Raw genomic sequence first — 19,993 nt, 5'->3', positions numbered from 1 at the left:
ACCCTATTGTTGACATTTAGGTTGTTTTGAAATTGCTCCTATTGTTACTAAACATAGGATGAAATTTTTACACAGTATATACATCTGTAATTACATCTCATGATTTCCTCAGCAAAGTTCCTGGAAGCAATCATCTGGTTTTGCAGGTGAAGAAGCTGTGTTAATAAGAGCTGAAACCAGAGCTCAGGTTACCTATACCTTAGCCAGTGTTTTCCTTCGATTTTTTGATGGGATTGGGTCAGTGTTTTAGATGTGAGATGGATACCAGGTTAGATGGAACTCAGCTAAAAACAGTGAATTCTTTAGCATTGGGTCTGATACCCTGTGGAACACAAATGTTCCACAGTCCTGTCAAGTACTATGTCCACTCACTCTATTTTGTCCTAAATGGAAAAAGGGCTGCAAACACAGCAAAGCTCTATGTGTTCACAAGCACTGTTGCACACTGTGTGCCATCAACAACTTTACAGGCATAGTCTCAACATAGTCTACCACAATTTCTTCAGTTCTGCATGGCCACAAAGTCTTAGTGAAGTAGGTTCAGGTCAATCACAATGGGTCAGTTGCCTCGCTGCAGCATTGTCTTTCTACCTCCATAGTATTTTGTGCTTGAGTAGGGGAATGACAATAGATTTGTGCTGTCATTGGTAGACCTCTATTTAAATGGTGTTTTCAACGAGGTTAGAGCTGGTAAGAGTGAGATCCAATGGTACATTTTGAAATTTTTAGTGAGATCCCAAAAAGAAATATACCCAGCCACATACAGTGCATAAAACTACAGTCTGTTTCCCCTCTAATTGGTAATAAATGTAAATGTTTAGTTATGCCTGACTAGGGAGCTATGAACAACACATCTGTCTGACTGCTTTTTCAGTCTTCCCAAGGACTGCAGCATTTATACCATCTGTAGCTTGTGCAAGAAAGAGACAGAGAAAAAGTGAGACTAAAATTTAGAGAATGGATATTACTAGAAGTGCATAGGGAATTGATTCAGTCAACAAATACTTATTGAGCACCTATTATAGCCTATGCATGCCAGGCCAAAAAAAAAAAAAAAAAAAAAAGATGCTGTTGAGTTTGAGGTTGATAATAAATCTCTCCCCTTCCTAAATTCTGAATCAATTGATGAGGTAGGGGGATGTTAAGCTAATGGAGATATAAATGTCAAGTTTATTACTGAAAACAAATACTGGTGAATGAGGCTTAGGCTACAATGGGTTTCCTAGGAGTGAGCTCTGGAATCAAACAGGCCCACCTGCCCTGACACAGACAGAGCGGACAGAGGATTGCAGGACTTACTCATGAAGGTAGAGCACAGACTACTTATCTGGAGGCCTGGTTAGGAGAGGGGCAGGCAGGCTCGCTGTAGGCCAGCAGGGCCCCAACAAGGAAGAGGAGGGGAAGGGGCTGGCTGCAGGCCAGTCTTGCTTCTAAAATGGGTCAGAGGAGCAAAGGGGATGGAGAGGAGCAAGACACACACACAAATACTGTGGATCTCAGGCCTGTTTTTATGTTAGGGTTACCTGGGACTCCATCCTCATGCCTAGAGAGTCTGATTCCATTGACTACGATTGGGCATGGGCTTGGATATGTATTTTTAAAAACTTTCTAGGTAATCGTAGGTGTACATCCAGGGTTGAGAATCATTGTTCTAATAGAACATAGGTGGAAGGAGCCCCTGCCATCATCCCATGAACTCCACTAGATAAATGATCAACGAGGGGAAGTTCTTACCTTCCAGAATCTCTCATTCTCCTGATAGAGAAGGCATGATAGCAACAGTGCTGTTTGCCAAGTGCCACAGGCACTCAGAGGATGGAGAGACCAAAGGCCCAGGGTTCCAGAGACCTTCTCAGCACCATGGGTGGCCTGGGTTCAGAAGATCACCCTGGCAATTGTGGAAGAGGCAACATAGGAGAAAAGTGGATGTTTGTGAGGCCTCTTTTGAGATTGCAATAGATCAAGAGAGTATACAATAAAAAGGAAGCAAGGTGGCTAGGGACACAGATTGCTCATTAATTAGCATCCTTCTGGGTTCAGCCTTAGAATAACAAGCCTTCTTCTTGAGAGCAGGCTGCCTGTGGTCTGCCTGGGCCATATGTGTGGCCTCCACTGGGGGCCATGTTTCTGTGTGGAGGAGCTCAAGTTTCTTGAGGTTGTGCTAAGGATGAGGGGAGAGGAGGAATATCAGGTGCACAGCTTGGCACCTGGCACAGAGTGCCGGCTTGCTAGGTGTTAGGTGCTGCTGCTGCTGCTGTTGGTTCTGAGAAGCACGAAAGCTGCAGCAGCACAGGTCTCTCCTTGGTTTGTTGGCTTGAGCTCTGACTCACCTGTGTGAAAGCAGAGCTTTCGATGATTTGTGATGGGCTCACGGTTTTGCAGAAATGCCACAGATATTTTACTCCTTGTTTTAGTTTAATCATCAGTAACTGGCAACAACAACAAAATGCTGAGGATACCTGAACATTCCATCTTAATGAGTTTTATTGATAGCTAGACCAAACCAGGATTCAAAACCAAATAAGCATTTTTTTCATTTCCTTTAATCCTCATAACTACCTTGTGAGATACATTTTATAATCCCATTTTATAGATAAGAAACTGAGGTTAAGAGAAGTTAAATAATTTTTCTTATGTCAGCTTTTAAGTAACAAATGCAGGATGAAAACTCAAGGCTCTGGTTTCACATCAGGCTCTGTTTTGATTATACTTCAGCAAGATTACTGTGCTTTTTGCTTTTAGAGAGACAAGGAGGAAAAAAAGCATAATTCTCAAGTCCTTCAGAGGAACATGCCTACAAGATGTCTTTGTAGTATAGAGAAATAGGGTTATACTAGTTTGAGAATTCTTTCTGTGCTCTATTATCTAGAATAGTCACTATTTCTCTTTTATAAATGTGGAAAATCTCTTTTCTGAAGGTGACAGTAATTAACATTCACACTCTGCAAATTTATTTTTCAAGGGGTCTATACAATACTCTGAAGACTGTGAAAAAATAAGAACTTTTGGACTCAGAGTCATGTTTTTCGCAATTTAATTGTGTGCCATGTATCTTGGATCAGTATCCTCATTGTATGTTTTATGTTTCTCAGACAATTCATGAAATGACAGGACAAATATTGGCCATGAATTCCTTAAATGTGCACTTGTGCCTTGTGTTTGACAGCTGACTTTTGACTAAAGGAATGAATGAATGTTGGAGGAGATCAATACTGTTGAATTCAAAGGGTAACAGAGATGCTATGCAGTACTTAGGGAATACCCTTGGAGGATGACAGCCTTTGAGAGCTAGAGTCTGATAGGGAAAGGGAGCCTGAGAAGGGAAGGGAGGTGTCCTCATCTCCCCAGGGCCTGATGACAATGTTTTTTGCTGTAAGTGCTGGATGCCTTTACTCATCTTAATTTCAAATTGATTCTTCATTTTGCATCAGTTAGACATTGCGCTGTAGCAGTCCACACAATATCACTTGTCTTCTGGGCCTTCCTGGAGGTCATATCTTGGCAGCACTTCCAGCTGACTTGCAATTATCTTCACTTGCTTTTTAAAGAGGCATTTGACAAGCAAGTTCACTGTAAAGAGAAAGAAATCGTTGCTACATATTTTTCCATGACTATCACAAACAAATTGGTGTCTCAATGAACTTCCTTTCCACTTGGCAGCCTCAACTCAATTCAATACACATTGACGGAGGCCATCCTCTGTTTCGGACATTGCGATGGACAGTCTAATAGTTTCAAGGCTAAATAAGCCCCAAGCCTTGCCTCCCAGATGGAAGCATTGTAGTAGGGACTAAGAGATGTGCATAAATAACAGTAGCACAATGGAGTCTCCATTGTTTAATAGCTATGCACTACTTTTAAATCACAGGAAACGTCATCATCTTGGCCTTGGACACATCTTGCCATCCATACTATTTAACATAGGTTTAGCCACAGATAAAAAGGTAAGAGAGAACATATAATTGCACCACTAACCACCCTAAGTCCCCTGAATTCTGCTGCTGGAGCATGATAAATTTTATTAGAAGTGTTTCTGAACACAAGATGTGAAATATCAGGAACTGTGAATGATGAAGAACTAGAAACACTCTTATTTTGTAATGTAGGGACATTCTGATGTTATTTTAGGCCTAAGAGTTCTTCATCTAGATTTAAGTTTCAGCCTCTTAAACGATCTTTCAGATCAGTTAATATTTATGAAATACCTACTATGTGCTTCCCACTTAGCCAGGTCTTAGAGGGGAAGTACAAAGATAAATAAGAGGTTTTTTTGCCTTTAAGGAACTTGCAGCCTTGTGAGGATATAAAAAACAAATAATTTCAATAGCTCCTGTTGAGTGCTTTAGATAAGAAATCATGCTGGGCCCTGTCTTGGCAGAAAAGAGGGGTTTATAGCCCAAGTAGTGGGTCAGAAAGGCTTCCTAGAGGAGCAGCTGTTCCTCTAGTCCTTGAGGGTATTAGAAAGGTGAAGAAAGTTGAAAAGGGAAGTCCAAGTAGAGGGGAAAAGAAAAGACATAGAAGACGAGTGTATGTGGTGTTTAGGGAGAATTCTTGACTTTGTTTTCTTAGAATTAAGTGCGAGTCAAGAAAGGTTACCAGAGGGAGGTAGGTCAGGCAAAAGGAGGCTTCAGGTAGCATGCCAGGTGTTTGGGCTCCATCGTCATGGAGCTGCACTGGAAGTCTCCATGACTGCAATGTAGAAAAGACTTAAATGAAGCAAGGCAGGGGTGGGAAAACAGGAGCCCAGTTCAGGAGGCTACAACTAAGAGGTTATAAAGACCTGAGTAAGCGCTGTGAAAATAGAGGTGAAGAAAAGGGTAAAATTGGCAGAGTTGAAAACTGATTGGATCTGAATATTAAGAAAGAAAAGATCTAAAATGGCTCTGAGGTTTGGAGCTTGGATGACTGGATTGATGGTGGTATCATTTATAGGCATTAGAAAGAACAGAGAAGAGAAGGTTGGGGGAGGGAGAGGAAAGTCTAATTTGGGATAGGTGTTGAATAAGAGGTGCTTGTGAAACAACTGGGAAGGTGTTGACTAGGAAATAGGAGGTTCACATCTGAACTTCAGAGGAGAGGAAAGAGCTGAAAATACCAGCAGAGAACCTGTCTTCTTCTAGTCTGCCTCTCTTAGATCAGAGCCCAGGAAGGAGTAAGCAAGAAAGTAAATAATACATGTCTAAGATTGATTGACTGGGGGCTGTGGGAGGGAACTATTTGCTCTAAAAGATAAAAGAAAATCTTTTAATATTTTCTATGCCTTAAATTCTGCATTACAGAAAAATACTTCAGACCAGAACAGAAGTTGGCTGTTAATTTCAGCCTGAAAGCATTTTTTCTACTACCTATATTTGGTGTCATTTGGTTTATTTTTAGACACCATTGGAACTAACTTTGGAGAGTCTTCTTTTGGAGTTTATCCAGGGGCAGGTGACCTGGATAGTGAAGTATCTGGAAATTCTTTCATATGAGGATTAATTTAAATTCTTGAAGATATTTAGTCAAGAGAAAGACATCATACACATACACAGAGATATATTGGCAACATAATAAAGGCTTCCTTCAAATATTGAAAGGGTTGTCACATTGAAGAAATAATAGACTTACTGAACATACCTCCAGCTGATCAATGAGTGGAAGTTATATGCAGGTAGAGTTCACTTTTACTCAATAAATGATCATTAAACACCCAGATTTAGTAGCCTCCTTTCTATATATAGGACTCTAACAAGGAACAAGATAGATAAGGTCCCTGTTCTCCTGGAGTTCATATTCTAGTGATGAGGAGACAGATAATCAACAAGATAAATGACTTTATACACTGACAGGTTCTGTGGGGAAAGGAATGTAGTATTAAGAAAGAGAATAAGACCAAAGGCGGAGTGTGAGGGTGGGGGCAGAGCTCTCTAGGCTGGGTGCTAGGGAAGTCCTTCCAAGGAGGAGACATTTTGAGACCAGAATGACAAGAGCCAGCCAGTTTTAGAAAGAGCTTTCTGGGCCAGGTAAAACTCAAGTGAAAAGGCCTTCACTCAGGATTAAGGCTTAGCTATTGTAACAAGAGAGCAGGGTGTGGCTGAGGGAAGGTGAATGAGAATGTAGTACACCAAGATGAAATGGGATAGGTAGGTAGAGGAAGCTCAGACAAGGCTTTTTGGATTTTGATTGTAATGGGAGATTACTATGTACATTTTGCACAGGCAGGACTTGTTCAAGGAGCAAATTATCTAACTTATACTTTTAAAAGATCACTCTGGCTATTGAGTACAGAACAGAGTATGTGGGAGTTTACACAGAACCGTATTTGAGAGGACAGAGGACAGTAGATTGGAGTAGGGTGGTAATGTGGCAGAAAGAAATGGATTGGTTCCAGAAACACTTTATATATAAAAATAAAAGGATTTGCTGAAGAATTGGATGTTGAGGGGGCCATAAGGAAAAGGGGGAATGAAGGAGGACTCTTAGGTTCTTGGCTTAAATGTTCCATTGGATGGTGCTGCCATTTAATAAGATAGAGGAAAGAGTGGGTGGAGCAGGTTGTGGACAACAGAGAGAGTTAACAGTTATGTTTTGGATATATTATATTGAAATTCCAATTTGACTCCCACGTGGATATATCATGTAGGAAGCTAGATGCATGAGTCTGGAGCTCAAGGAGGAGGTCTTGGTTAGAGCAACAAAAATTGGGAATCATCAACACATAGATGGGACATGACCCATGCGAGTAGGAATGGAAGGAAATAGAAGAGAGACCTCAAAACTGAGCCTTACAAGTGTTTAATATTTAGAGACCAGGTAGAGGAAGAAGAGCCAGTAAAAGATAAGGCCAATCATATACAATAAAAACCAGGAGAAGGTGGCATAATGAAGATCAAAAGAAGAAAATAATTAAAGAAGAGGAAGCCATTCGATTTAAGGAAAATTCTGCAAAATTTAGATTTAGCCTATCATGGATGGAATCTCACAGTCCCCTGTCAAGGGAACAGGACACATTATGTTTCACATCTCTCCTCTTCTAGATGATAAAAACAATGTATCTAGATGATAAAACAAGGTACACCAGCAGGCAAATGCCACCCAGGCCAGCACTGACTCGGAAGAAGGGACAGAGAGATGTCTATCAGTTGCTCAAGGCTTGTTCTCTGGACACTCTTGTTCCAGACATTACTGCATTCTTAGAGACTCCTTTCCTTAATTCTGAGTCCTTGCCTTGTTCTCAGGTCTTCAGAGATTTTACTGATTCTTGCAGTCAGATCTCTCAACCAGAACCACTCTGGTTGTCTATTGATGTCCTGCCCTGGCCTGAGCAGACACTACTTCCAAGATTTAGTTAGGTCCTTGTTCAGTGCTACCTCTGCCTCCCTTGTCTTTTCACCCGTCATTACCACCATGGTTATTTCCTGATTATAGACAAATTCTCAGATACAGATCCACGCATCTTGTATGACCAGGCCCTTAACCTTTGCCCAGCACCATAGATCTTTCTAGATTCCATCAGCTAGTTGCATCTGGTTTGGGACAGCTCACAGCGCCAGAACCTGGTTCTGATCATCATGAGTGAACAAGCTTACGTGGGATGAACCATCTGGAAGGGGGTCCTACCATAAAGAGCAACTCTCCCATGTGAGAATGTTGTCTGGATAGCCTTTGAGGACCCTTCCAATGTAAGAATCTGGGGCATTTTCAAAAAAACGTAAAGAAATGAATATTGGTTCCATTTTAGGGAATCATTTAGAAAGCAAACATTTAATGAAATACAATTACTTCTCCTTTTCTCTAGCATATGATTATTCACATTCTGAAATTCTGTTTCTCTATTTCCCTCTTATGTTTTCTTTTAGGTTGAGGGAGCTCTTATTTGCTGACAGGATATTTTGCTTCAGGCTAATATATTGCTAGTCAGGCAGAATTCTAAATGACAAGATTGTGTACAAGAATGTACAGTTTCTTCTGGTCAAAGCTGACCTCCTAATATTTTCTCATACATCCTAGGCACTCAGTAAAAACTGAATGAATTGAACTGAAGCCCTTTAAAAAGTGGCTCCTTGGTAAAGCAATGGTTGGGCAATGGTTGGCGTTGGTGTTCATTACCAGGATCTGGCCTGTGATGGGAAGAGGAGTTTTTGTGAAGCACACTCTCTGTTTCTCTCCTCATCTATTCTCCTGTCAACGTTCAGATGACAGGTTGATGCTTTCCTGTGTGTAACTAGAATGCTGACGAGAATCATAAATTATAGATTTGGGAAATCTCAAAATATTTCTACACTTTTCTAGTAAGAGACATCATCATAGTATGTGTATGTGAGGCGGAGGCATGTCATATTGCTTTGTTCCCTGTCCCCTCCCACAGACACAATGCAGTAGGCTTACAAAGGCCTGAGTAGGGGAAGATACTTCTGTATATCTAACACAAAAGTCATTTGTAGTTTGCACATTTGTGTGGTTTGACCCAAAGAGGGGTGCTAAAACATTAAAGGCCAGGCATTCTCCAGTCATCATTCTTCTCTATTGCTCCTCACCGGCCTCATCCATTTTTGCTACCTGCTAGGCATATGGATGCCTTTAAATATATAAACCTGGTCTACAACATGCTAGACCAGGAATCACAGCAGTGCTTGTAAACTGTCATACGTAAGTTTTATTTGGACTGCAACAATATAAACATCACGATGTTTTAAGATAGAAACAAATTTAAACCATAACCAGTTTATTGAACAAGCTGGAATCAGCAAGGGGCAGGCAGAAAGCAACTGGACTCCTTCTCGCCCATTTATACTCCCTCTATGGAATTGTTCTTCCCCACCCCAGGATGGCTCTCAGGCATATCATTACTTCTCCTGTCATTCTCTGTTCTTAATTTATATATCTATATCTATATCTATATATAACCATATATTATATATAGATATAGATATAGATATATGGTTTTTAAAGTATTTAGAAAGTCAAACCCAGTCTGATGTCAAAACTTCAACATCTCATCCAATTTCACTGCCCCCACGGCTTTGCTCCACATAGTTGCTGGACTTTCACTCAGGTCCAAGAGCCTGGAATGAGGAAGGAGGATGAGATTGGTTTCTTTATTTTTTTGCCTACTTCTGCATTTCTTCTCCTTCTCTATCTCTTTCTTGCTGTCGAAATCCTGTTCCTGGTTCCCTCTTGGGCTGATCTCTGGAGAACAGTGTTCAGAGAAAAGGCCACCATCTTTCTTTGCTGGTGTGTTGGTATCCTGGCACTGGGGCCCTCTGTGTACCATAGCTCAAATGTAGCTCTTTCCCTGATTGGTTGCTTTGTGGGTCCCTCACATGTCTCCCTGCTGGGAGCTTCCCATCAGCAGTTCCCTTATGTGGGAATTGTCCTCTCCAGTGGGTCTCTTATGGTTCTACTGACATCCCCTGGGTTTCAGCCCATCAATACAGACTCTCACTCTGGTGGTACCTCATCTCTCTAGAATATCCTACTGGGAAGACGCCTTTCAAGAAATCTCAAGACTCACTACCTTTTGTCAGGTTTATGGCCCACAGGAAAACAAAACCAAACAAAACATTTGGTCCTGGTGGCTTTGGAAGTGCAGGCCATTCCCAGAGAATATTTGCCCTGCTGCCACTGATGACTCCTCACAGCCTTTCATCCATAGACATTTTTAGGTATAGTCAGGGAGGCAACACTTTCTGAGTGCCCCAGCCTCCAGGGATACAGATAAGCCCTCCTTATTGGCTTGGAGAGGGAGGAAAGCCCCCCTGCTCTCTCATGTCAGGAGGAGCAGCAAACTGACCATCTCCCAAGCCTCTCACTCACTACCAGCTCTCTCATGAACTCTTACATATTTCTTTTTTTTTTTTTTTTTTTGAGATGGAGTCTCACTCTGTCGCCTAGGCTGGAGTGCAGTGGCACAATCTTGGCTCACTGCAACCTCCACGTCCCAGGTTCAAGCGATCCTCCTGCCTCAGCCTCCTGAGTAGCTGGGATTACAGATGCACACCACCACGCCTGGCTAATTTTTGTACTTTTAATAGATACGGGGCTTCACCATGTTGGTCAAGCTGCTCTTGAACTCCTGACCTCGTGATCTGCCCGCCTTGGCCTCCCAAAGTGCTGGGATTACAGGTGTGAGCCACTGCGCCTTGCCTTTCTTATATATTTCTTATATCTTATATTGCCTGAAGTTAACTGATGGGTTAAGGGGGCAAAAGGTCTCTCTCCAAGTCTTGCCTAAGTGGTGCACTGCCTCACTTCAGAAAGCAGAGATGCTCCCATCTATGATTCTCAGCTGTTGGCCTCAGCAATTAAATAAGAAAAGCAAGCACTCTTTACATCCTGAGTTCCATTAAATAAAAACCCTCCTCCTGCCAAAAGCCAATCTTTATTTTTTTGGTTCCACTTTGTTTTTTGTTTTTTTGTTTTTTTGTTTTCTTTTATTATTATACTTTAAGTTTTAGGGTACATGTGCACATTGTGCAGGTTAGTTACATATGTATACATGTGCCATGCTGGTGTGCTGCACCCACTAACTCGTCATCTAGCATTAGGTATATCTCCCAATGCTATCCCTCCCCCCTCCCCCGACCCCACAACAGTCCCCAGAGTGTGATGTTCCCCTTCCTGTGTCCATGTGATCTCATTGTTCAATTCCCACCTATGAGTGAGAATATGTGGTGTTTGGTTTTTGGTTCTTGCGATAGTTTACTGAGAATGATGATTTCCAATTTCATCCATGTCCCTACAAAGGACATGAACTCATCATTTTTTATGGCTGCATAGTATTCCATGGTGTATATATGCCACATTTTCTTAATCCAGTCTATCATTGTTGGACATTTGGGTTGGTTCCAAGTCTTTGCTATCATGAATAGTGCCTCAATAAACATACGTGTGCATGTGTCTTTATAGCAGCATGATTTATAGTCCTTTGGGTATATACCCAGTAATGGGATGGCTAGGTCAAACGGTATTTCTAGTTCTAGATCCCTGAGGAATCGCCACACTGACTTCCACAAGGGTTGAACTAGTTTACAGTCCCACCAACAGTGTAAAAGTGTTCCTATTCCTCCACATCCTCTCCAGCACCTGTTGTTTCCTGACTTTTTAATGATTGCCATTCTAACTGGTGTGAGATGGTATCTCATTGTGGTTTTGATTTGCATTTCTCTGATGGCCAGTAATGAGCATTTTTTCATGTGTTTTTTGGCTGCATAAATGTCTTCTTTTGAGAAGTGCCTGTTCATGTCCTTTGCCCACTTTTTGATGGGGTTGTTTGGTTTTTTCTTGTAAATTTGTTTGAGTTCATTGTAGATTCTGGATATTAACCCTTTGTCAGATGAGTAGGTTGTGAAAATTTTCTCCCATTTTGTAGGTTGCCTGTTCACTCTGATGGTAGTTTCTTTTGCTGTACAGAAGCTCTTTAGTTTAATTAGATCCCATTTGTCAATTTTGTCTTTTGTTGCCATTGCTTTTGGTGTTTTAGACATGAAGTCCTTGCCCATGCCTATGTCCTGAATGGTATTGCCTAGGTTTTCTTCTAGGGTTTTTATGGTTTTAGGTCTAACGTTTAAGTCTTTAATCCATCTTGAATTGATTTTTGTATAAGGTGTAAGGAAGGGATCCAGTTTCATCTTTCTGCATATGGCTAGCCAGTTTTCCCAGCACCATTTACTAAATAGGGAATCCTTTCCCCATTGCTTGTTTTTCTCAGGTTTGTCAAAGATCAGATAGTTGAAGATATGCGGCGTTATTTCTGAGGATTCTGTTCTGTTCCATTGATCTATGTCTCTGTTTTGGTACCAGTACCATGATGTTTTGGTTACTGTAGCCTTGTAGTATAGTTTGAAGTCAGGTAGTGTGATGCCTCCAGCTTTGTTCTTTTGGCTTAGGATTGACTTGGCGATGCGGGCTCTTTTTTGGTTCCATATGAACTTTAAAGTAGTTTTTTCCAGTTCTGTGAAGAAAGGCATTGGTAGTTTGATGGGGATGGCATTGAATCTGTAAATTACCTTGGGCAGTATGGCCATTTTCACAATATTGATTCTTCCTATCCATGAGCATGGAATGTTCTTCCATTTGTTTGTATCCTCTTTTATTGCCTTGAGCAGTGGTTTGTAGTCCTCCTTGAAGAGGTCCTTCACATCCCTTGTAAGTTGGATTCCTAGGTATTTTATTCTCTTTGAAGCAATTGTGAATGGGAGTTCACTCATGATTTGGCTCTCTGTTTGTCTGTTGTTGGTGTATAAGAATGCTTGTGATTTTTGTACATTGATTTTGTATCCTGAGACTTTGCTGAAGTTGCTTATCAGCTTAAGGAGATTTTGGGCTGAGACAATGGGGTTTTCTAGATATACAATCATGTCATTTGCAAACAGGGACAATTTGACTTCCTCTTTTCCTAATTGAATACCCTTTATTTCCTTCTCCTGCCTAATTGCCCTGGCCAGAACTTCCAACACTATGTTGAATAGGAGTGGTGAGAAAGGGCATCCCTGTCTTGTGCCAGTTTTCAAAGTGAATGCTTCCAGTTTTTGCCCATTCAGTATGATATTGGCTGTGGGTTTGTCATAGATAGCTCTTATTATTTTGAAATATGTCCCATCAATACCTAATTTATTGAGAGTTTTTAGCATGAAGCGTTGTTGAATTTTGTCAAAGGCTTTTTCTGCATCTATTGAGATAATCATGTGGTTTTTGTCTTTGGCTCTGTTTATATGCTGGATTACATTTATTGATTTGTGTATATTGAACCAGCCTTGCATCCCAGGGATGAAGCCCACTTGATCATGGTGGATAAGCTTTTTGATGTGCTGCTGGATTCGTTCTGCCAGTATTTTATTGAGGATTTTTGCATCAGTGTTCAAGGATATTGGTCTAAAATTCTCTTTTTTGGTTGTGTCTCTGCCAGGCTTTGGTATCAGAATGATGCTGGCCTCATAAAATGAGTTAGGGAGGATTCCCTCTTTTTCTATTGATTGGAATAGTTTCAGAAGGAATGGTACCAGTTCCTCCTTGTACCTCTGGTAGAATTCGGCTGTGAATCCATCTGGTCCTGGACTCTTTTTGGTTGGTAAGCTATTGATTTTTGCCACAATTTCAGATCCTGTTATTGGTCTATTCAGAGATTCAACTTCTTCCTGGTTTAGTCTTGGGAGAGTGTATGTGTTGAGGAATTTATCCATTTCTTCTAGATTTTCTAGTTTATTTGCGTAGAGGTGTTTGTAGTATTCTCTGATGGTAGTTTGTATTTCTGTGGGATCGGTGGTGATATCCCCTTTATCATTTTTTATTGTGTCTATTTGATTCTTCTCTCTTTTTTTCTTTATTAGTCTTGCTAGCGGTCTATCAATTTTGTTGATCCTTTCAAAAACCAGCTCCTGGATTCATTAATTTTTTGAAGGTTTTTTTGTGTCTCTATTTCCTTCAGTTCTGCTATGATTTTAGTTATTTCTTGCCTTCTGCTAGCTTTTGAATGTGTTTGCTCTTGCTTCTCTAGTTCTTTTAATTGTGATGTTAGGGTGTCAATTTTAGATCTTTCCTGCTTTCTCTTGTGGGCATTTAGTGCTATAAATTTCCCTCTACACACTGCTTTGAATGTGTCCCAGAGATTCTGGTATGTTGTGTCTTTGTTCTCGTTGGTTTCAAAGAACGTCTTTATTTCTGCCTTCATTTCGTTATGTACCCAGTAGTCATTCAGGAGCAGGTTGTTCAGTTTCCATGTAGTTGTGTGGTTTTGAGTGAGTTTCTTAATGCTGAGTTCCAGTTAAAGTTAATATTGTTATGTGTGAATTTGATCCTCTCATTATGATGTTAGCTGGTTATTTTGCTCGTTAGTTGATGCAGTTTCTTCCTAGTATCGATGGTCTTTACATTTTGGCATGATTTTACAGCGGCTGGTACCCGTTGTTCCTTTCCATGTTTAGCGCTTCCTTCAGGAGCTCTTTTAGGGCAGGCCTGGTGATGACAAAATCTCTCAGCATTTGCTTGTCTGTAAAGGATTTTATTTCTCCTTCACTTATGAAGCTTAGTTTGGCTGGACATGAAATTCTGGGTTGAAAATTCTTTTCTTTAAGAATATTGAATATTGGCCCCCACTCTCTTCTGGCTTGTAGGGTTTCTGCCAAGAGATCCGCTGTTAGTCTGATGGGTTTCCCTTTGAGGGTAACCCGACCTTTCTCTCTGGCTGCCCTTAACATTTTTTCCTTCATTTCAACTTTGGTGAATCTGACAATTCTGTGTCTTAGAGTTGCTCTTCTCGAGGAGTATCTTTGTGGCGTTCTCTGTATTTCCTGAATCTGAACGTTGGCCTGCCTTGCTAGATTGGGGAAGTTCTCCTGGATAATATCCTGCAGAGTGTTTTCCAACTTGGTTCCATTCTCCCCATCACTTTCAGGTACACCAATCAGACGTAGATTTGGTCTTTTCACATAGTCCCATATTTCTTGGAGGCTTTGTTTGTTTCTTTTTATTCTTTTTTCTCTAAACTTCCCTTCTCACTTCATTTCATTCATTTCATCTTCCATCGCTGATACCCTTTCTTCCAGTTGATCGCATCGGCTCCTGAGGCTTCTGCATTCTTCACGTAGTTCTTGAGCCTTGGCTTTCAGCTCCATCAGCTCCTTTAAGCACTTCTCTGTATTGGTTATTCTAGTTATACATTCTTCTAAATTTTTTCCAAAGTTTTCAACTTCTTTGCCTTTGGTTTGAATGTCCTCCCGTAGCTCAGAGTAATTTGATCGTCTGAAGCCTTCTTCTCTCAGCTCGTCAAAGTCATTCTCCATCCAGCTTTGTTGGTGAGGAACTGTGTTCCTTTGGAGGCGGAGAGGCGCTCTGTGTTTTAGAGTTTCCAGTTTTTCTGTTCTGTTTTTTCCCCATCTTTGTGGTTTTATCTACTTTTGGTCTTTGATGATGGTGATGTACAGATGGGTTTCTGGTGTGGCTGTCCTTTCTGTTTGTTAGTTTTCCTTCTAACAGACAGGACCCTCAGCTGCAGGTCTGTTGGAGTACCGGGCCCTGTGAGGTGTCAGTGTGCCCCTGCTGGGGGGTGCCTCCCAGTTAGGCTGCTCGGGGGTCAGGGGTCAGGGACCCACTTGAGGAGGCAGTCTGCCTGTTCTCAGATCTCCAGCTGCCTACTGGGAGAACCACTGCTCTCTTCAAAGCTGTCAGACAGGGACATTTAAGTCTGCAGAGGTTACTGCTGTCTTTTTGTTTGTCTGTGCCCTGCCCCCAGAGGTGGAGCCTACAGAGGCAGGCAGGCCTCCTTGAGCTGTGGTGGGCTCCACCCAGTTCGAGCTTCCTGGCTGCTTTGTTTACCTAAGCAAGCCTGGGCAATGGCGGGCGCCCCTCCCCCAGCCTCGCTGCCGCCTTGCAGTTTGATCTCAGACTGCTGTGCTAGCAATCAGCGAGACTCTGTGGGCGTAGGACCCTCCGAGCCATGTGCAGGATATAATCTCGTGGTGCGCCATTTTTTAAGCCCGTCGGAAAAGCACACAGGGAGTGACCCGATTTTCCAGGTGCCGTCCGTCACCCCTTTCTTTGACTAGGAAAGGGAACTCCCTGACCCCTTGCGGTTCCCGAGTGAGGCAATGCCTCACCCTGCTTCGGCTCACGCACGGTGCGCGCACCCACTGACCTGCGCCTACTGTCTGGCACTCCCTAGTGAGATGAATCCGGTACCTCAGATGGAAATGCAGAAATCACCCGTCTTCTGCGTGGCTCACTCTGGGAGCTGTAGAACGGAGCTGTTCCTATTCGGCCATCTTGGCTCCTCCTGTGTCTTTTTGGTTCTACTTTGGATCTCATTCTCTGTTGACTTTTAAAGGCAACCTCTCCCCTCTTTTCCACACAATCTCTCCCTCTCTACTGAAACAGTCTTATTAGTATCAAAGAAGTTCTATAATCTCCTAATAGACAAAAAAAGTGGTACGTTCTCCCTTGACCCCACATACTTCTCTAGTTATTGCAATATTTTTCTGCTCCTCTTCACAGTCAAGCTTCCTAAAAGGTTTTTCTAAGCAATCTTCCTCTACTCTGTGCATCTCCAATTTACTCTTCAACTAACGCCTGACTTCCATTGCCATTACTTAACGGAAACTACTGTTGTCAAAGTTAACAACCTCTGTGTTGCCAAATGCAATCTACGCTCTTCCCTTGTCATCCCTCTTAGTGTTTCACCAGCAGTCAGCTTAACTGACAAACTTCCTACAGGAAACATTTTCTTCTTTTGTCTCCAGGATAACTCACTATCCTGGACTTCTTATTTCACTCTTCTCATTTCCTTCTTAGCCTCTCCTCTTCTAACTGACCAGGGCCGTTAGATTTCCCCAGGGCCTTGTTCTGGAATATCTTCACTTCTCTAGTCTTTCCTGGATGATGTTATCCATTCCCACAGCTCTAAACACCCTCTGTATTCAAAAGGATCCTAAACTGCTAGATCTAGCCCAGAATTCTCCTCTCTGGTGTGGCGTATTCAAATATTTACTTAACGTGATGTGCGGAAGCCATCTCACAATTAAAATATTCAAATCAGAAGTAAATACTCCTATGAATGCTATTTCTGTCTCAGTCTTTCCCATCTCAGAAAGCAACAATGCCCTTCCTTCCTGTTGTGAAAGCTAGAAGTCTGGGAAACATTCTTATTTCTCCTCTTTTCCCAAGGATACAATATGATTCTATGTTTATTGATGGCCTGTCATGTATCTAGCCCTGGATACCCCTGCTCCACTCTTTCCCAGCTCCTGCCTATTCCACCTGCAAAATAGAGCCCTCATCTGGTGATGTCTTTCCCTTTCAATTGCCACTGTCTCAGTCCAAACCTCTGCCATTTCTAGCTCAAGCATCTCAACTGCCTTCTAGTTAACCTCTCTGCTTTCACCCTGGCCTGACACCTGATCCATTTCCACCTAGCCTACAGAGCAATTTTTAAAATATAAGAATTTTACTATAACCCAAAATATTTCAGTTTTACAATTGAAAATATATATGTGTGTGTATATGTGTGGGTTATAACATATATATTATATACTATATATATACTGGTTTATAATTGAATATATACTGTGGATTGTAATATGTATATAACCCACCTTGGGTAAGCCCTGGATGCCCAGTCCCTGGACACAGATCCCACCTTCACTCACAGCTCTCTAGCCATGTAAGGTCTTTTAGTCCTAGGAGTCAGCCACCTTTTCTACCTCAGGGCCTTTGCACTTGCCATGCACTGTACCATACACCCTGCTCACTCTCATCCTTCAGGTCTCAGCATAAGATGATCTCTTCAGAGATGCTGTCTCTAACCACCTTCTATAAAATAATGTCCCTTGACATTCTCTATCTTGGTCTTCTATTATTTTCTTTATAACTCTCATTACAAACTTTCTTGTTTGCTGTTTGTGACTCTCTGGACTGTAAATTCCATGAGGGCAGATAATTTGTCTGGCTTGCTCACAATTGCATCCTCAGCACTTACTACAGGGATGCAAGAAGAATAAGTTACAAGAATGAATTGGTGAACAGGGGCACAGCTCACAAAGAGACAGCTCACTTCCCAGTTGTCCTTCTAATTGCATTGTGTTTGAAAATTATAGCATGAAAGAAACAGAGAAATATGTCGGGATATTGGAAACATTCATTCAGTTCACCTCTATTTAAGGAATATTTATTTACTACATGCCCAACACTGCTGTTCTCACTGAAGATATAACTGTTAACATGGTGTAATGTCTCTGCCTTCATGGAGCTTTTGTTCTCATGAGGGAAATAGACCACAATATATTTAGCAAATGGAGATATGAAGAATATCCTTCCATAAGATATATGTTAAGAAGAAAAGTAAGCAGGCAAGAGGATAGAGAATGACAATAGGCCATTTTAGGCTGGCTGGTTGGTAAGGAAGCCCTCTCTGAAGAAGTACATGTGAACAGAGATGCAGGGAAAGGGCATTTCTGATGAAGACTCAGCAGGTAGAAAGGCCCTGAGGTCAGAATAAACTTGAGAAGCTGAAAGAGTAGAGAGAAGATTGAAGATTACCAGAATAAAGTGAGACAAGAGTAGGAAAAGTTGAGGTTGGAGACGTGGTCAGGGCTCAATCACAAGGGGTTTTAGAAAATATGGCAAGATGCTAGAATTGTGTTATGAATGTGATAGAAAACTTTGTAGGGGTTACAGCAGGAAGAAAACCTAATCTCATTGACATTTACAGACTCTCTCTGGCAGCTCTGTAGGAATTGACTAGAGGCCACTAGAAATAGTAAGCCCAGTTAGGAGACCATTGTAGTAGAGATGAGAGATGACCTGTGGACATAGAGAAAAGTGAACAAGAAAAAGATATATTTTGAAGGTAGGATCTAGACAACCTGCTGGATAGGCTGTAGGTGTGAGGCAAGCTTCAGGCAAGGTTTTACATTTAGGCCTGAGCAAATGGGTGCCATCTATTGTGAAGAGGAAGCCTGGGGGAGAGCATGTTGGGGGTAGTGGTGAATAAAGAGTTCTGTTTTGGCCATGTTATGTTTGAAGTGTATTGAAAATGGACACAAGCCACTTTGATAGTGCACAATTCTTAGATTGATTGTGGTAGACAACTATAGCCACATAAGGAGTTGAAATTGGTGAATCAGTTACTGCCTTACAACCTCATTACTAAGTTATAATGAAAGCAAGTCTCAGATCTGATTTTACCACATATGCAGGCATAATGTCATTAACAAGTAGGCACACAGCAATTGATATGCCTGCTCTGTAAGACTGATGCAATCCCAACTCACTGTCCTTCCAGCTGTTCCAACAACTGCATCAAATGAGGAGTTCACTCAGCAGAAGATAATTCTCCAAGGCAAGGTCAGACACCCAGAAATCCTTTGCCCTAATGGCTGGAAATGGAAGTGTTTATGAATTAAGCTTTTACACTGTTGGTGGGAGTGTAAGTTAGTTCAACCATTGTGGAAGACACTGTGGCAATTCCTCAAGGATCTAGAACCAGAAATACCATTTGGCCCCCCAATCCCATTACTGGGTATATACCCAAAGAATTATAAATCATTCTGCTGTAAAGACACATGCATACTTATGTTTATTGCAGCACTATTTACAATAGCAAAGACTTGGAACCAACCAAAATGCCCATCAATAATAGACTGGATAAAGAAAATGTGGCACATATACACCATGGAATACTATGCAGCCATAAAAAAGAATGAGTTCATGTCCTTTGCAGGGACATGGATGAAGCTGGAAACTATCATCCTCAGCAAACTATCACAAAGACAGAAAACCAAACACCGCATGTTCTCATTCATAAGTGGGAGTTGTTGAACAATAAGAACACATGGACAAAGAGAGGGGAACATCACACACTGGGGCCTGTCGGGTGAGGGGTTGGGGGCAAGAGGAGGAAAAGTATTAAGACAAATACCTAATGCATGTGGGGCTTAAAACCTAGATGACGGGTTGATAGGTGCAGCCAACCACCATGACACATGTATACCTGTGTAACAAACCTGCACATTCAGCACATATATCCCAGAACTTAAAGTTAAATAATAAATTAATACATAAATAAATAAATAAATAAAAAAGATTTAAATTCACAGTTAAGGTCAACATCTGGCTGAATTTAACATTCGCATTTGACAGTTTTACTTTCATTAAAAAATGTTTAGCATTTTTTTGAAGCAAAAAAATAAAACTTCATTTGAAAATTGTAAAAATAAAAAAAGAATTAAGCTTCAGGTACTATTTCTAAAGGTACAGCCTATAGGCCTTGAGAGCTTCTAATATTTTATTTTTATATGGGTAGAAAATGTCCCTATGACATTTTAGCCAATTCCCATATCTTGATTACCTCTAATTCGACCTATAAAAGCCCATTTCTAACATCCATTATGCTGATTAACAAGCCACTAATTTCACAAATGAAAACCCGGTTTTGACTTCAGCATGCTAATTAGCAAAATGTCTGGTGTTGATCAGAGTTAAAGATAGCTGAAGTGCTTGTAGTAGCTGCCTCTGGAGGATGGCC

The 19,993-nt window shown here is 41.3% G+C and overlaps 1 long non-coding RNA gene across 1 annotated transcript in view; it reads right to left on the bottom strand.

Annotated features, from left to right (window-relative positions):
* Window positions 1-2,486: 2,486 nt before the first annotated feature.
* The window catches only part of LOC740403 (uncharacterized), a 204,554-nt gene continuing 187,047 nt past the window's right edge, over window positions 2,487-19,993 (bottom strand). The window contains exon 5 of the long non-coding RNA XR_008536486.1: window positions 2,487-3,570. This is a non-coding gene — a long non-coding RNA (uncharacterized LOC740403). The remainder of the gene's footprint in view (window positions 3,571-19,993) is intronic.

This window comes from Pan troglodytes, chromosome 1 (assembly GCF_028858775.2).
Source record: "Pan troglodytes isolate AG18354 chromosome 1, NHGRI_mPanTro3-v2.0_pri, whole genome shotgun sequence".
Taxonomy (NCBI): Eukaryota; Metazoa; Chordata; class Mammalia; order Primates; family Hominidae; genus Pan; species Pan troglodytes.
Note: the sequence above shows the minus strand (reverse complement) of the source record. Positions and strands in the feature narration are given on the sequence as shown.